Source organism: Pseudorasbora parva, chromosome 4, assembly GCF_024679245.1.
Source record: "Pseudorasbora parva isolate DD20220531a chromosome 4, ASM2467924v1, whole genome shotgun sequence".
Classification (NCBI taxonomy): Eukaryota; Metazoa; Chordata; class Actinopteri; order Cypriniformes; family Gobionidae; genus Pseudorasbora; species Pseudorasbora parva.
Window position 1 is genome coordinate 25,800,502 of NC_090175.1, and position 23,241 is coordinate 25,823,742.

General features: G+C 38.4%; 1 protein-coding gene and 1 long non-coding RNA gene across 4 annotated transcripts in view; both read right to left on the reverse strand.

The window, feature by feature from the left end:
• epha6 (eph receptor A6) overlaps nucleotides 1-23,241 on the reverse strand; it is a 174,353-nt gene that overhangs the window by 89,784 nt on the left and 61,328 nt on the right. The window lies entirely within an intron of this gene.
• On the reverse strand, nucleotides 6,057-9,746 carry LOC137073175 (uncharacterized). Its single transcript, XR_010904746.1, has 3 exons — nucleotides 8,826-9,746; nucleotides 8,509-8,555; nucleotides 6,057-6,474 (listed from the first exon to the last, which is right to left on the reverse strand). It is a non-coding gene; the product is annotated as an uncharacterized lncRNA (long non-coding RNA).

Below are 23,241 nucleotides of genomic sequence, written 5' to 3' on the forward strand. Positions count from 1 at the left end.
CTGTTCGTTTGGGAGTTTTCATTCGTTTTTTCTTTCCCTGCCTCTGCCTCCCTCCCTTTCTCTCGCTCAGACTGCTTTGATCACTCTGGCCTTTGAAGCAGCGCTTGGGAAAAAAAAAAGAGAAAAAAAAGAGGGGGGAAGCAGAAGTCATCGTAAGTTCAGGCTTCAACTTGGTGCGACGCAACTGCTGGCAAACTGAAAATCTGCATAAGCTGAATATTTTTGCATATGTTCACCTGGGTGAAGGAGGAAAAAAAACAGTTTGCTCTTATTAAACACCTAAAAATTAAACACATTATACATCGGTTTGTCATTTCAATCAGGAGCGCCAAGGCTCAGGTTCCTCAATGGCACTAAACGTCTGGATTTTGTCTTGTTTTAGCATTTTGTCTCTTGCGATAAACGATACGGTTTCTTCCGCTCTCTTGCATATTCACCTGTCAAAAGGCGTTAAGATTATTTGCAGAGGAGCTCTGCAGGAATTGAGCTACTTGCTGAGTAATTCCTCCACTTTATAGGCTAAAAACTAGACTTCACCCAGCTCAATTAGAGCCATAGTGTTCTCTCATTCCTCTGCTTGACATGTGCATTGGTAACTTGGCTACTGAATTATTCCACACCTCCAATTACTGTAGCAGGCTACAGTATTCCTTAACATAACATTCTCGATATTTGGCTCTCGAACTCAATTGATGACAAAAACTAGGGTCTTTCTGCACATCCGCCCCATTCTGCTGGTTCTCATAAGCACGAACCATGAAAGCATGAATCACTCTCAAGCTTCCCCCATTTATCCCTTCACCTCTGTCAATGTCATCTCCTCAGCAGAGGGATGCCTGCAGTGTGCAATTATCACACTGGAAAGTTCTCCAGCTCTGCATCTTCATTCGCAGCTCTGAAGAGTCAGGCTGAGCTTAACGATTGAGTAAGCCGAAGTGAGAGGATTCTTCCGCCCCCGTGCCGCCTGAAGGAAACAGGTGCTTTGTAAACTGAGAGATTACTCAGTTAAAAAGGGTTTGGGTTCTGTCAGATGGAGGGAGGATCTGGAGCTGCGAGCTGGCATGGTGGTTTGAATACTATACGGAAGCTGAAGGGTCGAGTGGGGAGCGCAGATCCACTCACAGGCATGAAAGCTCTGCAGGGGCAGGATGGAGCAGCACTCCAGCTTGTTTGTGCAATGCAGCGCTGCCTGTGATGGATGGCCCTACAGCAGAGAGCGCAGAACAGGTACAAATGGCGAGAGGACAGAGAAGAGCAGAGCTTTGAATACTATATGGAAGAAGAGGAGGAAAGGAGGGGAGGGAGACGGCCAGACAGTGCAAGTCTATCCAGGAAACATATCCAATGCTAAATCAATCCATACAAGGTTAAATTCACTCTCACACACTTTTATTCAGTTAAATTCTACTCTAAAGAAGTTAATTTAATGCTGGTACATTTTAGTATGTAGACTCAACTGATCTAAAGTCTTATGTTTCTCAGTCAAATGTTCTCCACAGCCAGACTGATTAAATGGAGGATCACCTCAATTGGAGGTTAACGCATGTGCTCCAGACATGTTGAGCTGTGTTGCTTTTGTGAGTTGGTTTCAGACTGGCCTATGATGTGTCCTGATCAGATTCCCCCCTGGTCTGTGCAAACAGCATCCCTGGGTAACTGAGTTTTTTTAAAAGATAAACTTATGATATCTAATGGAACCGTTATAATCCACTCACTGAAGGTTAAACTGATGCAGTAAAGCTTGATGCGTTTTAATTAACATTGCTACTAAGAATAGAAAATCACAAGTTTTTAAGAAGTTAACTGCGTAAGCATTTAAAGTCTCTTTCAAAGCCAGAAAAATTTCAGAGCAAAACATTTTTCACCCAAAAATTAAAAGTTATCATTTACTCGCCCTATTGCCGTTCCAAATCTGCATGACTTTCTTTATTCAATGAAATGTAAAAGAAGATATTTTGACAAAGATCTAATCTAGATTGCGTAAGGATTTAGGCAAGTTTGACAAGGGCCAAATTGTTATGACTAGACGACTGGGTCAGATCCATCTTCAAAACTGCAGCTCTTGTGGGGTGTTCCTGATCTGCAGTGGTCAGTATCTATCACAAGTGGTCCAAAGAAGGAACAGTGGTGAACTAGCAACAGGGTCATGGGTGGCCATGGCTCATTGATGCACTTAGGGAGTGAAGGCAGGCCTGTGTGGTCTGATCAAACAGACAAGCTGTTGTAGCTCATATTGCTTAATAAGTTAATGCTGGTTCTGATAGAAAGATGTCAGAATACACAGTGCATCGCAGTTTGTTGCATAAGGGGCTGCATGGCTGCAGACCAGTCAGCGTGCCCATGCAGACCCCGTCCACTGCTAAAAGCGGTGGGCACGTGATCATCAGAACTTGACCACAGAGCAATGGAAGAAGGTGGCATGGCCTAATGAATTACCATTTCTTTGACATCACGTGGTTCATGTGCATCACTTACCTGCTTAACACATGGCACCAGGATGTAATATGGGAAAAAGGCAAGGAGGTGAAGGAAGTGAGATGCTTTTGGCAGTGTTCTGCTGGCAGACCTTGGGTCCTGCCATTCATGGGATGTTACTTTAACATGTACCACCTACCTTAGCATTGTTCCAGACCATGTACAACCTTTCATAGAAACTATATTCTTTGGTGGCTGTGGCCTCTTTCAGCAGAATAGTGCGCCCTGCCACAAAAGCAAAAATGGTTCGGGAATGGCTTGAGGAGCACAACAACGAGTTTGAGGGTTTGACTTGGTCTTCAAATTCCCCAGATCTCAATCCAAGAAAAACTCCAAGAAAGTTAGACCATTTTGCAACTACATGAGGATAAGTAAATAGGTGAACTATACTTTATAGCTAAACACTCTAAATAAGTCACCTTTATTTATCTAGTGCTTTATACAGACTGTTTCAGTGATAACAGCTTTACAGTGATTTCGGTTGTTGTTTAGCTGAAGACAGTCTGTTTAGTGTTGATTCAATTAGATTATAAAAATTATCATCAAATGCTGAATTAGTTAATTTCATCTATAAATCAGTTCTGCTGCTCATGTTACTGTGTCAGTACAGTTAGATCATTAATATTGTTGAATAATAGGTGTCCGCAATTAAGCAAGCCAACATTCGTTGGCCACAGGAGAACCGACCCCTTGACCAAGCCTGGTTTCTCCACTGGCCAACGAATGTAAACAGTGTGATTATGATTCAGGCTACATCAGAGATCAGGGTTTAGATCGGGATCCGTAGCATTCAAATATTTATCCAGTTCCTTTTGCTTGAAAATCGATTCATCACGCCAGTATGGACCCGAAGCTGGCCATAAGGTCTGTGCAGAGGACCTGTCTGGTTCTTGTGCATGTTGACTAGGCCTTCACAGGAATTGTCTAGTAGACACAGTCTCTGCTGAAATTCAGGGCTGTGTTGTGGTCGTAAGGTGTCATAGGTCTAATCCTCAAGTGAAAAGTAATAACACATTTGTCTTATTTTCTGCACACCTTACATAGCCTTGTATGTTCAACATCAATCATTTTCAAGAAATGAAAAAAAAAAAAACTTTATCTTTTTAAATAATTAAACACTGTGTTGTGCCTTTAATAATTAAACAGTTTGTGCCTTTATATATAGTCAGACACTTGCATGTGTCATTATATGATTAAAATTTGATCAAATCAAGCTCACGTGGAGTTCAGCAAAATCAGCAAATTTCAGACATGCCGGTTTTGTCCATCAACTTACAGGCTATAAAATTTATTGTAGCTATGTGGGCAGTTTTGCAGTCATCTGCCCCCTATCTCATATTATTAAAGATGAAGTGCTATGCACAGACTATTTAAGAAATGTAAGAAGTTTTAGGAAGAATAAGGATTTCTAGTCAGGATGTAGACCATATCATAGTACTGTCACGGGTTTGTGCAGGCAGGATAAGACAGGTTAATACAGTTCCCAAACATAGTTTCATTATAAATATTCCAAAGACAAGCAATAACACATAATGGCATAATGGCGACTGGACAAGGAGTGCTGGAGAAGGAACAACTTAAATGGTGAACACCAGCGAGATGATTAAAAAACTACAGAGAAATGGCGGGAAACATGTGACATGAAAACAAACTGAAAGTCCACAAACAAAACTAAGCAGAATTATGGCTGAGACTGCTCTCATTAGAGTTACAAATGATTTGCTCTTATCATCCGATCGTGGTCATATGGGAGAGCGGGGCACAAACTAATGCTTTTTGACTCAGTTTGTGTAAATCCACTTGTGGTTTAGAGTATTTATTTTTTCTAACATTCATTTTACACGTGTCTAGTACAGTTATGTCATTTTGTTTCATTAATACAGTATGCATTTTTTTCTTGATTTTCCCTGAAAGAATGGAAGTGAAATGTGACAGCATGCCCCATAGGTTGGGTACATTGTAACATGTGAAGGGCACAGTGTAAGATGACCAAATGACACCTTTTAAAGTTGTATCTGATATAATCAATAAACATATTTTGTCAATCAAATATAATTATTAACTTTTTAAAATAAAATAATGACATTTTTTTACTTATTAAAAATAAATATTTGTAATTTGTTTGACAACAAACACATTGGTAAATACAGCTATACAGCATAGTTCAAAACATAATGATATCGAATACTTTCTGAACATTGACTCTCTGTCATTATTCACCCTATTCTCATGGTTTCTCAAAAGAATTCATAAAAGTATAGACTATAATTGAAAAATTCTAATAGGGGCTCGTTGTAAAGCAATGTTACAATGAACCCCATCTGCACAACTGGGATTTAAACCCGGCTTGTGTCTTCTGCTGGTTTTATCAGCATTAAAGAACAATCCCATCTGTTAAATAACAGATATAAGATTACAATAATAGTAGATTTGTCTTATTTTAAATAAACACAAAAACGAAAATGAAAAGCAAGATGAAAAAGCAATTTACACTTAAGCAATTTACTTTTTATATAATTAAATAAATGTTCAGTAATCTCTTCCAATTTCTTTTTTTACTTTGCTGTTATTTTTTTCTCTAAATAATGTTGATATGGCAAATAGTAATTACACAAAGTTTCCTCATTCTGGCATGTATGGAAAGTTTTGAAAAATGAGTGTACAACTAACCCCACATTAGGTTGTGCCCTGGGCTCCCCTATCTCTCTTTTAGTTTTACACAATCTTTGGCTGCATTTGATAATATCGACTACCAGGGTTGGAAATAAACTTTTTCACTCACTGGCTAATTTGGCTACTAAATTTTTTGAGTTATCGGCCATTTGGAATTTCTACTAGCCAAAAAGAAGGGGGGTATTGTAAAACACTTTACAATAAGGTTTCTTTGGTTAACATTAGTTAACGGTATTAGTTGACATTAACTAATAATGAACTGCACTTTTACAACATTTATTCATTTTTGTTAATGTTAATTTCAACAAATGCAGAAGCAAATTGCTCATGGTTAGTTTGAGTTAATTAGACCTGCAGTCCATAAGTTTTGCCTCTGTGTCGCCATCTCTGTTTAAAACCTGCGTTAGTTGTGTTTTAGCAAGGCTGTCATTCATCTAAATCTGCACAGATTTGGCTTACACGAACATCCCTAACAAAGGGAGTCAACAAAATAAGTAACCTGCCAGATTGGCTAATGATTTGACAGTACTACACTGTAAAACCCAACAAGTTACGGTAACTCAAACCATTTGAGGAAACCGATTGCTTCAAACCAATTAAGTTTTAAAACCATTAAGTATGAGTACTGAAAACTCATATACATTGAGTTAAATTAACTCATATTTTAGTGTTGTTTAAGTGTTAAAACTTATATTTTAGTGTTGTGTTGATCAATTATTAAGAGTAAACTGAACTTAAAGATTTTAAGTTAATTTTATTAATTCAGTTTGAATTCAGGTAACAAATCTAACTAAGTCTTAACAACTACATGGTTACTTAAATGGTTTTAGGAAACAGATTGCGGCAAATGGTTTAAGTTCATCAAACTCAAAGTGATTAAGTTACATAAGCCTAAGCACAAGCTAACATTGGTACAAAATGAAGACAGAACAGGAGGGTATTTTTAAGTAATTTATTGAAATATAACATTTACATCATAAATACAGTATGCCATATGTTCACAAATATAACTAGACAAAAAATATTAGACTTTTTCACCAAATAAAACAGCACAAACATGTTTAAAAAAGTCATAACATTTAAATAACCAAACATATAAAATAAAAAAAATTATGTAAAAAGGTACGTTTCCTCAAAAAGCAAAAGCACTGTATGATCTTTAATGTACTCTAAGTGTATTGCACTGACCGAAGACTTGGCAGACATCACCACCTCATCTTTAAAGACAATCAAAGCATCCAGTGGGTTTAAAGGTAACGTTCCCTCTTCCTCCTCGACAGTAAGGATGGTGACTGTTGGCTTCTGCACCTGGTCAAGCTCCTTTTTCTATATGCATTGGAAAAAAAGTTTGTATGTCACCACATATAAAAATAACCCTTGTCAGGGCAGACACCATATTTCAATTTTCATAAATAAAAAAAACGTTGTTATAAGGAACGGATTATTGTTGATTTAATTGGGCGTGTGCTTATTTAAAACCCTGTAGTTCAATTTTGTAAAGATGTTAAGTTGTTTGTCAGCAAGGTTTAATTGGGGGAAAAACATTTTCAGGGGTGTATCAGCCGAATGTTCTAGACCTTGAATTGAATGACGAATTGAATTGAATTGAATTCAAGCGATAATGCACACATTGCAAAACATTTGTTTTTCATGTCAGTATGTCATTAATAGAAAGAGGCAACAGTTTACTGTCAAAGATTTGTCGCTCACATCACGCCGCATCCAGTGTAGACAACATAACGGACTATAAGGGGCTCTTTTGTCCTGTCGCGCTGCTCACATCCGGTGTAGAAACAAGACAGATTTGATTAACAAATTTTAAATGGATAATGGCAAGACATCATTGGTGTAAATTACGTTCTTCTTTCAGATTAATATAATCAGAGCGGTATTAATAAATGTCCTGGTTAATCCAAGCATTATAATGGCAGTAAATGGCTGTCCAAAATTTGAAGCCAAAAAAGTGCATCTATTCATTATAAAAGTAATCCACATGACTCTGGAGGGTTAATAAAGTACTTCCGAAGTGAATCGATGGGTTTATATAAGAAAAATATCCATATTTAACTCGTTATAAAATAAGAAAATAACTAGTTTCCGGCGCAACGATGACGTCGGATATAGCGTAAAAAAGCATAACAGCCACGGCGTTGACGGCGGACGCAGCGTAAAAAACATAAATGATGTGACGATGATGTCGGGCGTTGCACAAGCGTTTTGAATCACGAGAGGATATTTTTCTTACACAAACCCATCGATTTAATTCAGAAGGCCTTTATTATTCCCCCGGAGCCGTGTGGAGCACTTTTAAAATGGATGGATGCACTTTTTTGGGCTACAAATTTTGGGCTGCCATTCACTGCCATTATAAAGCTTGGACGAGCCAGGACACGTATTAATATAACTCTGATTGTATTCGTCTGAAAGAAGAATGTCATTTACACCAAGGAGGACTTGAGGGGGGGAGTAAATCAGGGTGAACGATTCCTTTAAGCTTGAGCTGAGATTGGTTTATTATGTGTCAAATAAGCTTTTGCTGTGCTCAATGTATATGCTAATGAAAGCCTAAATTAAACGTTTTGAAGACTAGATTTTTTCAATGGACAGATTAATAAAATTCTTATGTGTTTGGAACAATATGAGGGTTGGTAATTTATGAATCATGACTGAATTTGTATTGGCAAGTGGACTATACATTTAAGACAACTTGAATGATCAACTATCAGTCACTGTAACCACACCATGCATTTATGCTGGTGGCAGCTGAAAGGTTAACATGTTGCTAAATAAATGTAATGTAGTTTTGACATGTGTCCTACCTTGTGTCTTGAAAACATCTCCTGACTCTTCCTTTTAAATAGTAACAGACCTGCCAGGATCGTAGTTTTTTTTATGATTCATGACAAGACTTCTTTTAACCACTGCAAATCTAGCATTGCCAATTACCTTACACCTTTACAAACCCAAGGCAACTTCAGGATAACTGCCAGTGAAAATATAACACACAAAATGTTTCTGTTTATATTAGGAAAGCCGACTATAACAACAACTTTCAAGACTTGACCAGTATTCTCCTGAAGCAATACAACATGACTTTGAATGATAGACAGACTGGACTTTGGACTTTAAGCCTTTTAAAAAAATCATATTGCTTCAGAAGACTTACAAGTTGTGCTAAAAGACATTTATGGTCATAATTACGTTTGCAAAAATAGCAATTCATTCAAAAATTAAAATTGAAGAACAAACTTATATTTGTATGAACATTATGTAACTGTTCATAACGTTATCATTTGCATTTTGCACAGTAACGTTACAAAATTCCATTGATTTGTTCAATGTTAATTCTAACTTACTTACTCATAGAATTGTAGCCACGTTGCTGCCATTGCACCTTCGTCTTTGCTCTGAAAAGATTTAAAAGCATGGCAACAATGTGTTAGTGTGAGTTTCAAATGAGAAAACGTCATGAGAAACAAATAACAGTTTAAAATTTTATCTAACGTTAGCAAAACAGGATCTAAAATGCTCCTCAAGTCACTTTGTTCACCCCGGAGCTTCAGCTGCTTTAGTCAAATTAACTAGCATCACATATGATAGAGGAAACTCGAATTCGATTAACAATACATTTAAAACGGTTGTAATATAAGGAATGCGTGAGTTTGCATTAACGTTACCTTTTGCTTTAACGTAAGTTAGTTAACGTCACTGTTGCACGAGACGAGAGACATGGAAAGATGACCAACTGTCTCAAAAGCCAGCGTTTATCTGTCCGACTGTGAGAAAGCACAAACATATATTTTTTAATTCCCCGCTGACAAACTGCAGTGTAAAACAGCATAATTAACTCCAAACGTGTACATTACCGTTGATAACACTGGTGCAATAGCGCATTTGCTCCTAATGTTAGATTGTTTGCTGGCTAACTTTACACACAACATTACTGAGCTGGTTAATCTTCGGATAAACATAAAAGAGTTACGAAAATAACACTGAAAACGTTCAAACATGAGCGAAATATGAATAAATAAGTTTGAAACGCTTACCTTTTGTTTTTCTTGACTGTAGCGCGAGCCGTCCTGCTGTGACTGGACTGAAGGAGGGAAAATGGTGCGGTTTTTGTTACCTCGGAAACTCACTGGGATGATACTTTGACATGACTAAATGTAATGACTTTAAAAGAGCTTAATGTAAGACTGTAGGCTTAATATGAGGTAGATTAATGTATATACTATTGTTTATTTATTTATTTTATCAGCTTTTAGTCTTTCCTGTAGCTCAATGAGTAGAGCATGGCGCAACGCCAAGGTCATGGGTTCGATTCCCAGGGAAAGCAAGACTTGACAAAAATGTAAAATGTGTACCTTGAATACAATGTAAGTCGCTTTGGATAAAAGCGTCTGCCAAATGCATAAATGTAAAATGTAAATGTAGTTATTTAATTGGCCATAGATGTAAAATACTAGATTAAATAAATATCTGTAACTTAAACCATTAGAGTTAAAAAGTTTTAGTAACTTATTTAGATTGAGGTTTGCTTACAATAATACATTTTTGAGTTAACATCACACATATTTGTTAAGTTGAATTAACTTTTTTGGTAACATTAAGTAAAATGAACTTATTTCATTTAGTGAATTTCACTGTTAGGTTTTACAGTGTAGGACCATTGCTTTTCATCCTGTACATACCCTTGGGCAATATCATTAGGAAGCATGGCGTTAGTTTTCACTGTTATTATGATGATACTCAGCTCTATATTTCTTTGAACCCTGATAAAACTTAACAATTCACAAAATTAGCAAAATGCATTGCTGTAGTAATTTCCTACTACTTAATTATGAAAAAAAAGACCCACTGAGATTCTAATTATTGGACCAAAAAATCTCTAACTCTATCTCTGTATTAACCATATTCTTGTGAGTTTATATTCTTAAAAATATATCTAAATTACGACATATGCTCTAAATGACAAATGCAGAACTTTTAGTTCATGTGTTCATGACCTCGAGGCTAAACTATTGTAATGTTCTTCTGGGTGGTTGCAATAAATAAACTTCAGCTGGTCCAAAATGCAGCAGTTCGAGTTCTTACTAGAACCAGGAAGTATAACCTTTAGCCCTGTTCTGTCAACACTGCATTGGCCTACTTTTCAAAAGCTTGCTTATTACTTACAAAACATTAAATGGTTTAGCTCCCCGATATTTGAACAAGCTCTTAACACACCATAGTCCTTCACATCTATTTTGCAATCTCAAAATTCTGGCCAGTTGATAATACCTAGAATATCAAAATCAACTTCTGGTGGTTGATCCTTTTGCTATTTAGCACCTAAACTCTGTCTTTCTAGCATTGCACGGGAAGCAGACACAGTCTGTCAGTTTAAATCTAGACTAAAACACATCTCTTTAAACTGGCAGGCACAAAGAACATTATCTATTTATATTATTCAAATTAGTTAAATTATTGTTAAGCTGGAGTAACTAGGTCAGCCAGAACATGTGTAAGTGGTCCTGAAGAAAATAACTAATGATATTTTACAACAGATATTTAACAATTTTGCTTTAGCTGGATAATAACTTTTTTGTAGAGCTGTCTCTCGCCCATTAAATTCCTATTATCACTGTGAATCTTTTTTTTAAAAAAAGCATTGCATAAATGAAGGTGATTTTTTTTGGGGGGGGGGGGGTGCAAAGTCTGCACAGACAGAGAGAGTGAGGAGACGAGCGGAAAGAAAGTACGTTAAGTACTTGAAGATAAACACCTGTGTCTAATTGCAGTGATTGGCGCGGAGAGACCGGATAAAGCCGATCCCCAAACAATACGGGAGAGAGAGAGAGACGGACTGAGGGCTCGTGGATCAGCCGGGAGAGTGAATCCAGATATTGGCGAGACAAGTTGACAGTTAATGAGTGTGGATACTGAATGAGAGCGCGTGGCGCCAGTTTGTATTATTTTTAAGTTAATAAAATACCCACGAGTCCCAGTCAACAGCCGACCCTGACTTCTTCCTTTCGCCCACATTGTTACAGTGATCTTTTACTTGATAGTATTAGCTGTGACTCAATGATAAATGCTAGACTACGACACTTTTCTCTGCTCCTCAAATACATCAATTATACATTATACTTTATAATATAGTGTTCCTTAAGTAAAGAAATAACTACATATTGAAATAACCAGTTTTTTATTTAACCTTGCATTGCAAACAAGCAGAGATGGTCCAAAATGTGTGCTGCAGTTCATTCACGATAGAGGACGGGTGGAGTTTTACAGAGTTTGACAATCCAATGTAGTTACGAGGTTTAGCCACAAGCTCTTTAAATACTTTTCACGGTTAAATATTTTCAAAAGAGATACGTTTTATAGAGATAAGCAGGATATCTCTATAAAGGAGAGGGCTCCAAGCTCAGTATTTGGCCTGAACCCAGAGTACTCCCCCCGTATTTCTGGCTAGAAAGTTAACCAGGTGTGTGTGTGAGGTAGACAGGGTGGTGGAGGGATGCTGCAAACTTTGTTAAGGAACATAATTGAGTTGACTGGGTATTTATGTGATCCTTCACTTGATCTGATTGGTAGACATGTTGATTACTGATTGTTGACAGCTGGTTGGAATGACATCATGATTGGGTAGATCATTTGACCATGCTCCTCCCGAACATAGTTTTTTAAGAAACATAATTTCTTTGTATGTAAACGATGATAGAATACAAGTGAGTGCATAGATCGTAATCATTTTTTCTTGTCATGAAATGGTCAAATTATCTGACATTTTTAGTCTGTCCAAAGACTTACTGACTTGGACGCAGTCAGATCTACAGGGATTCACGCTATGATATCATTTTCTGTTTTCTGTTTCTTTTTCTACATGATTGTTGCACCTCATGACATTGATTTTGTGTTTATCAGTTTACCAGTCAGATAATTCAGAAACCGGTGTTTTATTTCTTGAGTTTTTCTGACTGTCTGTCTGTCTGTCTGACTGCATCTATGTTTTTCTCTCTCTCCTTCCCGATGCTATTTACCGCAGCGGCTCCATCCCTAAACACGGCTGCTAATATTTACACATCAGATCAGCATGATGAATGATGCAAGTTTGACGGGGCAATAATGGATGGGCGAGCTATGATGGCCTATGGCCAGCCGTTTATCACTCTGAGGGGCCTGAGTGGGTCTTCTGAATATCAACACGAGCAGCTTTGAAAGGGAGCAGAACTGGTTCACATTTTACGTCAGATAACTATATGGATTTACAAAGTATTTATGAGAGTGGCTTCAACAGGATTTGGTGAACAATATCTAGGAGTCTGAGGGGGGATGTGTCGAGTGAGTGCACAGGTTCTGTATACATCTGGTTTCCCACGGAGGTGTTAGATAGATGAGAAGAACAAACACAAACAAGTTATTCGGTAGCTACTGTGTCTGGTTAAATATAAACACTCACACATTCGCAATGCTTGTGGGTAAACTATACACAAACAAGTGCGCATTTCATTTCATATGCATCACTCCACTTGTTGAGAATTAAAGAGTCAGCGTAGACAACAGACAGACATCCTACGGCAATGATATTCCATTAAAGGTAATCAACTTGCATTTTTTTAAACAGCAGGCCAGAGGGAACATTTATTATCACCCATCAAACATACCAAGATATCCTCTCCTCCCCACTAGGGAGTACACAGCCGGTCGAAGTGTGTTGACAGCCTTTGAAAATAAATGAATCCTTATGTAATTTGCATTTTCACATGCAATTGCTCTTATTACAACCTAAAGCTGTGATTTATTTTCAAATATCTCTGTCTCTTCGAGTTGCGGAATAACTACTGTACATGACTAACTGCACATGACTATGTGAAATTTCTGTGAACATTTGCTTACCCTCATGTAGTTCAGAACCTTTCTACGAATGTTTTTAAGAATTGCTTGGGTGCACGGTAATTGTGCTTTAAATTGTGTTCTAAATAGTGAAGATATTTTAGCACGAATAATGATCAGCGATGTGCACTTGACTCCGTCTAAGCAGATGGCTTCGCAACATAGACGGTATAATGACAGACACTGAAGGTCCCGCTCGGTGATCAAACGGTCCATTGAACGGTTTGAATAAGACCAATGACATAGTACTGTACACAGGTGTGTTTGTGTCGTCTGCCAAAGCTTCACAGACAAATAATTTCTAAAGGGGTGCCACCAACAGACGTCGCTCAAATGCCTCTGGGCGCAATTGGATAGACCTAAAATCAAACAGAGCGATGGAGATGACGTATGCAGATCAACGGAGAAATGTCTGAGACTCTGACAGCAAATCTCTGTTCGTGATTTCGAGGAAGATGTTGCAATAATAATTAATTTTTATAATTAATTACATTTATATAGCACTTTTCTAGGCACTCAAAGCGCTTTACATAGAAGGGGGAATCTCCTCAACCACCACCAATGTGCAGCATCCACCTGGATGATGCGACGGCAGCCATATTGCGCCAAAGCGCTCACCACACACCAGCTGATTGGTGGAGAGGAGACCGAGTGATGAAGCCAATCAGCATATGGGGATGATTAGGAGGCCATGATGGACAGAGGCTAGGGGGCAAATTTGGCCAGGATGCCAGGGTTACACCCCTACTCTTTTTCGAAGGACATCCTGGGATTTTTAACGACCACAGAGAGTCAGGACCTCGGTTTAACGTCTCATCTGAAGGACGGTGCTCTTTGACAGTATAGTGTCCCCATTACTATACTGGGGTGTTAGGACCCACACAGACCACAGGGTGAGCACCCCCTGCTGGCCTCAATAACACCTCTACCAGCAGCTACCTGGTTTTCCCAGTTGGTCTCCCATCAGGTACTGACCAGGCTAAGCTCTGCTTAGCTTCAGTGGGAAACCAGTCTTGGGCTACAGGGTGATATGGCTGCTGGCCAATGGCTGCGGATGACTTTTGCTGTTGTTGTAAAAGAAATATGATAATAGCTGGTGTTCACCCCCACTCCATCAACATTTTTGCCAAATTTGGAAAACCTAATAGCATCTCAGACCGACTGAAACTGAAACATCTCGGATTGACGGCTGAACAGAAATCACCAAGTTCTGATCGCAATTGCCCTCGATGTAAGGCATTTGTATTGCGATTTGAACGTGGTTTGCAATAAAATAATATTGATAAATAAAATAATAAATAATATTTGACGGAAGTTGTCTGGGTTTTCTCAGGCGAGATTGAGATTCACTCTTCTCTGCAAACTTTCTCTGAAATGTATTTGATACAATTTTGATGTACATAAATTGTAAATTAAAGCAAGTATACTAAATGATTTTAGCAATGGAATGTGACGGCACATAGTGGAAACCCAACCCCCCGTTATATACTGTATATTAGAAATTATAAGAATTATAGTATACTATTTATTTTGATGTGTGTGTTGTGTTGCATATCTGCATATGAATGTATATTTTCCATATATTGTCCTTTTAGCAGCTTTTTGCAAATGTTTCCCTTACTTTCACAGACCTAAGAAGTAGTTTCTGTATATTCTACTGACTGGTGGTCAGACTGCCAATGTACATTTACTAATCTGCAAGTATATACATTTATCTAAAAGGAGTAATACAGGTTTATGAATTAGAAAAGACACGGTAGATAGCAGTATAACGGCATGCACCTTCTGTTTATTTGTGACCCCAGCTCAGATGTCACAGATGGAGCATTCAAACCCTCTCTTACACACTGTTCCACAGTGCAGCAACATGGATTGCAGCAACATGGCTACAATCCTTGACCTAACATTACATTTTTAAATAATGGCAGATAGCAATTAGTTTACTAGCATACAGTTAGCAATGCAATTTATTATCTGCATAGAAATACAGCAATGCAAGTGCACTTGGTAAATATTTGACACTGCTTGACGTCAGCATTGCCAAATACAAGAAAAATGCTAGTCACATTGTACAAACAAATGTAGCCAACCTTAAACCATACGCATGGTATAAGTCAATAATTTAATTTCAGGTGGATGAAGGAGCTCTGCAGTGTGTCGGAAATATAAACGAGGCTCTTATCTACTGAAGGCGCATTATGGATGCCTTTGGTTTACTTCATTTTTACACACAGCATTTACATCCAATGTGAAGTTTAGAAGCTCAAAGGGTTAGTTCACCCAAAGTTGAAATTTATGTCATTAATGACTCACCCTAATGTCGTTCCTCACCCGTAAGACCTCCGTTCATCATTGGAACACAGTTTAAGGTATTTTACATTTTAGTCCCAGAGCATATGCAGTCTATGCCCACTTTACTGTCCATGTCCAGAAAGCTAATAAAAAGATCACCAAAGTAGTCCATATGTGACACAAGCCTGCAGCACCCCTCTCAGAAACTGAAGCTTTCGTGCCTCGATCGATGATGTTGCGTCGTTCATATTATTTTACGGTCTATGATGTGACATCGAAAATACATTTTATTCCAAAATTATCAAAAACTATGACTTTATTCAGCATTGTCTTCTCTTCCGTGTTCCTCCAAAAAGATTCAACCGTTCATGCATCAGTGAATCGATTAATGATTCGGGTCACCAATGTCACAGGATTTCAGCAGTTCGGATGGCGTCAAAGTGCCAAACTGTTGAAATCACGTGACACTGGCGACCATTTTTAGGTTAACTAACCCTTTAATTAGCTATACTTTTTGTTACTACGTATAGCTTGTAGCTAACAACATTTTCTGTTTTTTTTAAAGCCTTACCTTAGTTTAACTACTTTAAATGATGAGCTTGGAAAAACTGCACAAAACTGGACACCCAGGAGAATAACTGCCACTTATGTTAGTGAAGTTTTATGCCCTCTCTTGCAATATTTTTTATAGTTTATGTTTGTAGATGACAGCTTTAATAAGGATCACTTCCTCCTACTAAAGACAAGACAGTCGAATATCTACTTTGCATTTGGCACAATCAGTTCTGTGATTGGTTCTCACTGTTCACTGGCAAAATCTAGCTCGAGGTCTGACTAGAACCAGGAAGTATGACCATATTAGTCTGGTTCTGTCAACACTGCACTGGCTCCCTAGTATAAATTTTTAAATCTTGCTAATTACGTACAAAGCACTAAATGGTTTGGCTCCCCAGTACTTGAGCGAGCTCTTAACACATTATACTCCATCACGTCTATTGCGGCCTCAAAACTCTGGCTAGTTGATATAATACCTAGAATTTCAAAATCAGACGGTTGATACTTTGCCTATTTAGAACCTAAACTTTGGAACAGTCTTCCGAGCATTGTTCGGGAAGCAGACAAACTCTGTGAGTTTAAATCTAGACTAAAAACACATCTCTTTATTATTGCATACTCATATACATTATCAATGTATATTATTCAAATCAATGATCTGATTGCTAGGCTGCATTAACTATGTCAGCCGGAACGGGGAACACTTCCCATAACACCTGAAGAGTGGCATCTATGCTAAATGATGCTAGTCTCTTTTTTTATCTTGAGGTTTACTGCACTCATCCAGATCAGAGGGTGGACCTGCTCCTAGACATGACCAACGCATCCCTGAAGTGTCTGCAGAGAGCGTGTCAATTAAACTTCACCCTGTAAATGCCACATCGATACAACACCCTCATTAAACCCGTTTCCAGCGTGACGACTCCAATCTCTTGAATAATCTTACGAATATCTATCGATCTAATATGACTTCTGACCTGTAATGTTGCCAGAATCATATTCATACACTGTTTGTTTGTCGGCCAAAGGAAAACTGGCACCCTGACTGAGCCTGGTTTCTCCCAAGTTTTTTTCTCCAATCTGGAGCTGAATGAGTTTTGGTTCCTTGCCACTGTCGCCTTTGGCTTTTGGCTTGCTCAGTTGGGGACACTTAAATTTCAATTTCAACTATATTACCGACCTGACCGCATTGACACTATATGACGATTGAAATGAGCCTGATGACATCACTGTTTTCTCCAGAGCGGATTTCTCCGAATCAAATTCTGTTGTATTATCTTCCTGTTAACACTGTGAAGCTGCTTTGAATCAATCTGCATTGTAATAAGCGCTAGATAAATAAAGGTGAAATTTTCGTTTAATTCTCTATAACCTGAAATACTGCTACAGATCTCTAGAGTGATGGCACTTACTAAAATTGTAAGCTTTTCCTCATTCCCCTTCACCTTGGCTGCACTGCTTAAACAAAGAAAAAAAGTTTAGAAGATTTTTTGAAAAGAAAGCGTCCCCACCTTCAGATTCAGAGCAGCGTTTGAAGCTTCATGTGCCTGACATGACTAAGCAAAAATAAAAGAGGTGGAGGAAAGGAGAGAAACACTAGGCATCTCCTGCTGTGCGGGTGTCCACTCATCTGCTGTTTCCGTAATAGAAAAGAAGAGAAAAAACAGCAAAGAGAGACAAAAAAAATAAAATAAAAAAATAAAAGAGAAATGTTACTCTTAAGTTTCTCTCTGAGTGACAGGAGTTGGGAAGAGTCTGAATTGTCTCTATAATTGGGGTAAGAAAGGGACAGAAAGTTTAAAGTTTCTGCTTTGCTTCTGTTCTGCTGTATAATGTGGAGTAGTGTCCACAAATCAGCAGGAGGTCTGACCTGACTGAGGTCTGAAAAAAGAGAAAGAACGAAAAAGAGAGTGATGCAGTGAAAAGAAAACAAAAACACAATTATACAAATTAAAGGAGCCCCGTATGACTGTGGCAAACTGAATGAAGTACATTTTGTACTTTTCATCATTGTGTATTTAGCCTCACACGGAGGGGAGGGATGTAAAATTTGATGCTGTGAAAACTACAGCAGAAGAAAAAAAAGTGATAGTGAAAAAAAAAATGTTAGTGATAGCTTGCTTTGCAGAAAGGAATCAGAGCGCTTAGGGTCAAGCTTGTGTGCTTGAATGCCAGGAATGGCTTTATTTAGCAGATGGTTTAATTAAAATGCACAATGAGGGGAAGAGAGGCAAAGAGAGACAGAGACAGACTGGCAGAGAAAGCAAGTAAAGGAAGAGAAAGAAAGAAAGAGGTAAATTAGCTGTGAAACTAACAAATGACTGTAATTAGCTAGTAGCTGCGTGCTGAGATGCAGAAATGGGGCCAGTTATAACTGCAACTTAACTGGAACACAACAATTGTGAAGTCCATATTGAAAACAAATGGATTGAAATCTTTCCAAACAGTCGAATGTATTGTTCTGTTCAATGGCACTCTTCAGAAATCTCGTACAGTAAAACATTGGGCCTTAACTAAGTGAAGGACTTTTCTTTTCTTATTCCAACTAAATATTATATGAGCTGGTTTAGTTTTCATTCAATGTTTGAATATCTATAGTCATTGCGTCACCTAAGCTCCACCCACATCCCACCTCTTTGCCCATTTTCTGTTATCCGGGAGTGATCTGCAATGACGCGTTCACAAGATGGCAACAGCCAACTCATCTCTACTTTACACTTCAGAAAGGCTTATCGGAATCCTGTGCGTGACGTCAAGGACACATATATGTCCATATATCTGCAATGTATGCGTTAAGCCTAAACTATGCTCCAGCAGTAAAACGCTCCGGCATGCAGTAATTCCAGCACTGGACCAACTAGGCAGGGAACTGGATCCACTCTGTCTTGTCTGAACTAGAAAGGAATGCCACTTCCAAGCATATAGAGATGCCATTTGGTGGATGTTCCAGCATTCGGAATGGTCTCAGTTTACATCAGTTTAAACTCAGAATTGTGAGATGGTATTTCTAGTTATTAACATTAAATACAAATAAAAATAAAAAAGTACAACATAATCAATCAAAAAAGTAAAAATAAATAAATAAATAAATTCCCTCTGTTATGTGTAAACTTTATTCTCCTAGTAGGGACAAAGACCTTATGTCAACAGCTGTGGGAACTATGTGTAAGAATTGTGTGAAGTTTGTGTAGAATCACGCTACACGCTAGCTACTGCTAGCACCACAAATTAAGGCAAAGCCTTATAAGGTCCAAGGGTTCATATGTAACTGAGAAGTTCCCTTTGATTGGTTTATTTTGACACTGTGTCAGTAGATGCTATGGGATGCTATGATGCTATGGGAACACACTATACATCATGCCATATCTGCCAGTTCATCAGCATGTGTGAACAAACTTGAACAGACTAACGAACATCAGTTCAAACAGATAAAACCTGGCAAGTCAACTTCAAGATAAAAATATTGATACAAGTGTACAGAGAGTCCCAGCCTGCTGCCACACAGATGTCTTCAAATGATACTCCTTTGGCCAAACTTTTGAAGATGCAACATTTCTTGTAGACTGTGTATAAATGCTTAAAGGCAAAGTCAGGCGATGTAGCTCATAAGCCTTGGATATAGTATTCCTCACTCAATGTGACATCCTCTGCTTCATAGGAGCAAAACCTTTGCCAAAGAAGCAGACAAACAACTGATCAGATTTATGCTGCTGGGTTGTACGGTAATGCAAATCCTCAAAACGTTAACACGTCTATGCAAACTCTATTTCTCCTGCAAATTAAAGGACTAAATTACCACATGATTCACTCACCCTAAAGCCATCTTATAGGTGTATATAACATTCTTCTTTCAGAAGAATATAATCAGTGCATCAATGCCCTGGCTCTTCCAAACATTATAATGGTAGAAAATGGCAACCCAAAATTTTAAGCGCATTTTATCCATCCATTATAAAAGTTATCCACACAGCTCCGGGGGGTACATATAGGCTTTCTGAAGTGAACTAATGGGTTTTTGTTAGGTGAACTATCCCTTTAAAGGGAGGCAGAAAGACTGCAATACAACAGTCTGTGAGTGACTGAGTAACAAAGAAACCACATTGGAAGTACAACCAAGTACGAGCAAAATGCAAACAGGTAGGGCTCAATGACAAAGCCTCAATTTCCTAACTCTTTTCAGAGATGTAAGGGCCAGCAAGAGAAACCTCTTGAGAGTCAAAGGCTGACTCTAGCGGCTCAGAGGGCTCTGATAAAGCCTCTGGAAAATGTTTTTGGAAGAGAACATGTTCAGCAGCAATAGCTGGTCTGCCAAAACAAAGTTTGTCCATTAAGGTTTCTCCAGAAGAGAGACCAGATCTGAAAACCACACATGATATGGGAAAAATGGCACCTTTAAGAAAATATGGACCTTGTCCTTCCAAACCCTCCACAGAACAACCAGAGGTAAGCACACTAGTGGAAAGGTATGCAGATTTATTCCCAGAGGTGCTGAGGGAGACCAGCTCTGCTCTGCCAAACCTTTTATTTAGGTTGACAACCTGAGGGTGCAACCCCAACTCCCAGGGCCTCAGCCCATGTCCCCAAAGATGGTCCACTTTACTTCCTTGGAAATTAACTGCTCTTAGGAACAAATTCTTGTTTTGAACGCACCGCACTAGACTGCATCTCTCCAACGGCAAGTACGCATCCCTCCTCTGTGGTTCAGAGTCCACAGACATATTGTCCATCCTCAAGACAACATGAAGAAGTAATTCATCACTAGGCAGAAAGGAAGGACTTCCAATATAACATGATAAACTCCCTTGTGTCTGTGAATCTGAATCTGAAAGTATGCATCCACCCATCCACTAGTCTCTGTACAAGTTTAAGTGTCAACATCTCGAAACTGCAACAACATCTCGAGAGTGCCGAGTTTGAGATAGAACGCAACCCTCCTTCCTTTTTCAGCACCAGTTAATACTACCTCTAAAATTTCAATTCGCTCTGGGAAGGAGGGTCCACTTCTATAGCTCCTTTTCCTAGAAGGAAGCATATTTCCTGACTTAAAATGGGAACTCCCTGACCACCAACTAGCATGATAAGCGCTCCAATGAAATTAACCAGACAATGCCAAAACTGGATGGACCCCCGCTATGTGCTTTTCAGAATCCAGTTTGATATACTGCAAAGTCAGGTGCCTCAAGGTGCATCAAACTCTGCACAGAGTCACGCGACCCTCTACACCACCATGAGATGTGACCGCCTAAGGGCACATCTCTGAGCAGTGCATGACATGGGTATAGAATTATTTTGTGACAGACCTTCTGACACTGAGCCCTGAAACAACAAAGCAGCAGGGAGCATCTAATTTGGAAAATATATGGTTTGAGCAGATGCAGAGAGCCTTACGTGATGAATGGGAGTTCTAATCATTGTCTTTAGAGCAGCACAAACACATACACCTAGACGAGTATCATGTAGCCTGAAGACAAGAGTGAGACAAAGTTGGAAAAAAAAACCCCTGAACGTTTGAATCGCAACAAGCCGTAGAACTTGCTGAAGGGGGAGAAAGGCAACTAAGCTTTGCAGTTTGTGAAATTGATTGCTTTTAGTGCGTTGCAAAAAGCCCAGACTGCAAAAGCAGAGGATCTAGCAGAAAGGTTCTCTTTCATGGATGTACATTAAATTCAGCCAGAAATGGTGTTTGGTTGCAACCAAACCTGCTATTAAACAACAAATAGCACTAGCCATGTGCTTTGTAGCACAAAGCACTAAATCAGTTGCCCTATTCTGTGTGTCCTCGATCATTATAAAATGAGGTTACAAAACACACTTATGGAACACCATCGTATCTGTGAAGAGGGAGTAGCTGAATGTGATGAGAAAAGAACAAAAATCTATCTATAAAGAATGTCCTTAAAAGGTAGCTAGCCCTATGACACATGACACACCAGAGGGTGCCCACATAGCTTCAGATACTGACGCAGTGTCGAAGTAAACCTATAAGGCACACCTCTTTAGCCAAGCATTCACATAATACATCTCATAAACTTATACTCAAGTTATATCAGATCAAATGCACATGATTATCTTTGCTTGAAAAGTTATGCTTTTTGTTTTCCATTTGCTTTTCTGTTTTATCTCAGGATGCCCATCCCAATGTTAATAACGGTTAAGCCTGCTCCAGTTTAGATCCAGCCTCTTATGAAGACTTCAGATGCCCCAACAAGCATTTAGTACAACACACTCAACATTCTTAAGTACAATGTACTAAACTTGCTTAGTTTAGCTATTGCATCCACCTAAAAGTTCACAATCTCAGTATATTTAAGTTAAATCAACACATTTTCCAAAATCAGTTAATTTTACAAGTTTTTCTTTAGTAGATTCAACAATTCCTTTTTACAGCACCGGTGAAGATATCACTCCAACTCCTGCGAGGACTTCAGTTGACGCAAATTCTGAATAAACATGCACCAATGCAAAACTTTCTATACATTGTAATCATCATGTTCGCAACTTGTAATGATTACAACGAGCTCATTGTTTCTTTCTGAAATGAATGCATGATGTTAGATAACTGCATGATTTGTATATGTGCATTTCTGAAATACATTACTAGGACACAGTTACCTAACAGATCCCTCTAAACTGTAATGTAGACACTTGCATTTTCTGTAAAGCTGCTTTGAAACAATATTATGAAAAGCAGTCTTTAATTAGTTTTATGAAATAATTATTAAACTTTTTTTGGTCATTTTTAGTAGGTCTTAACTGAACATTTTGAATCTGGCAATGTCCAAATAAACATGCATACATGTGTACATTGAAAACAAACCTTACCATAAGTTAAAGGTAGGGTAGGTAAGAATGATCTAAAACACTTTTGTCCAAATTTGTTTAAACTTTTTTCTATGTCAATACATAATTAAAATGTAAGTACTCTGAAAAAGAGAGTATAAAAATCGAGTGACTCTAGACTTTTTAATCTGCAATAAACACTGCTCATTATTTTCGTTCGGGACGAAACAAATGATTGGCTTGGGCGACTGTCACTCTCTCTTGCTACCATGGCAACCACTGCTTTCGCTACAGGTACTGTCCACACATATGCGCACCCCTAGAAAGAGCAAAAGCATTCAAAATGCACGGTGCCGGGTTTTGCAGTCAGCGAAGTCAAACAATGCAAAAAAAAAGTAAGACAGTAGGCCTACATGTAAAGGCAATGCACAAAAAGTCTTTGGATAAACAAAGAAATCAAACGTGAGTAAATATCTGTGTGGCTTTCCAACGATGTCGAGAACTGAGGGACCTGAAAAACGACTCCTTGCTGGCTGTATTTCTGCTGGACAGGTAATCTTTCATTTTGATTATACATTTTTTTTCGGT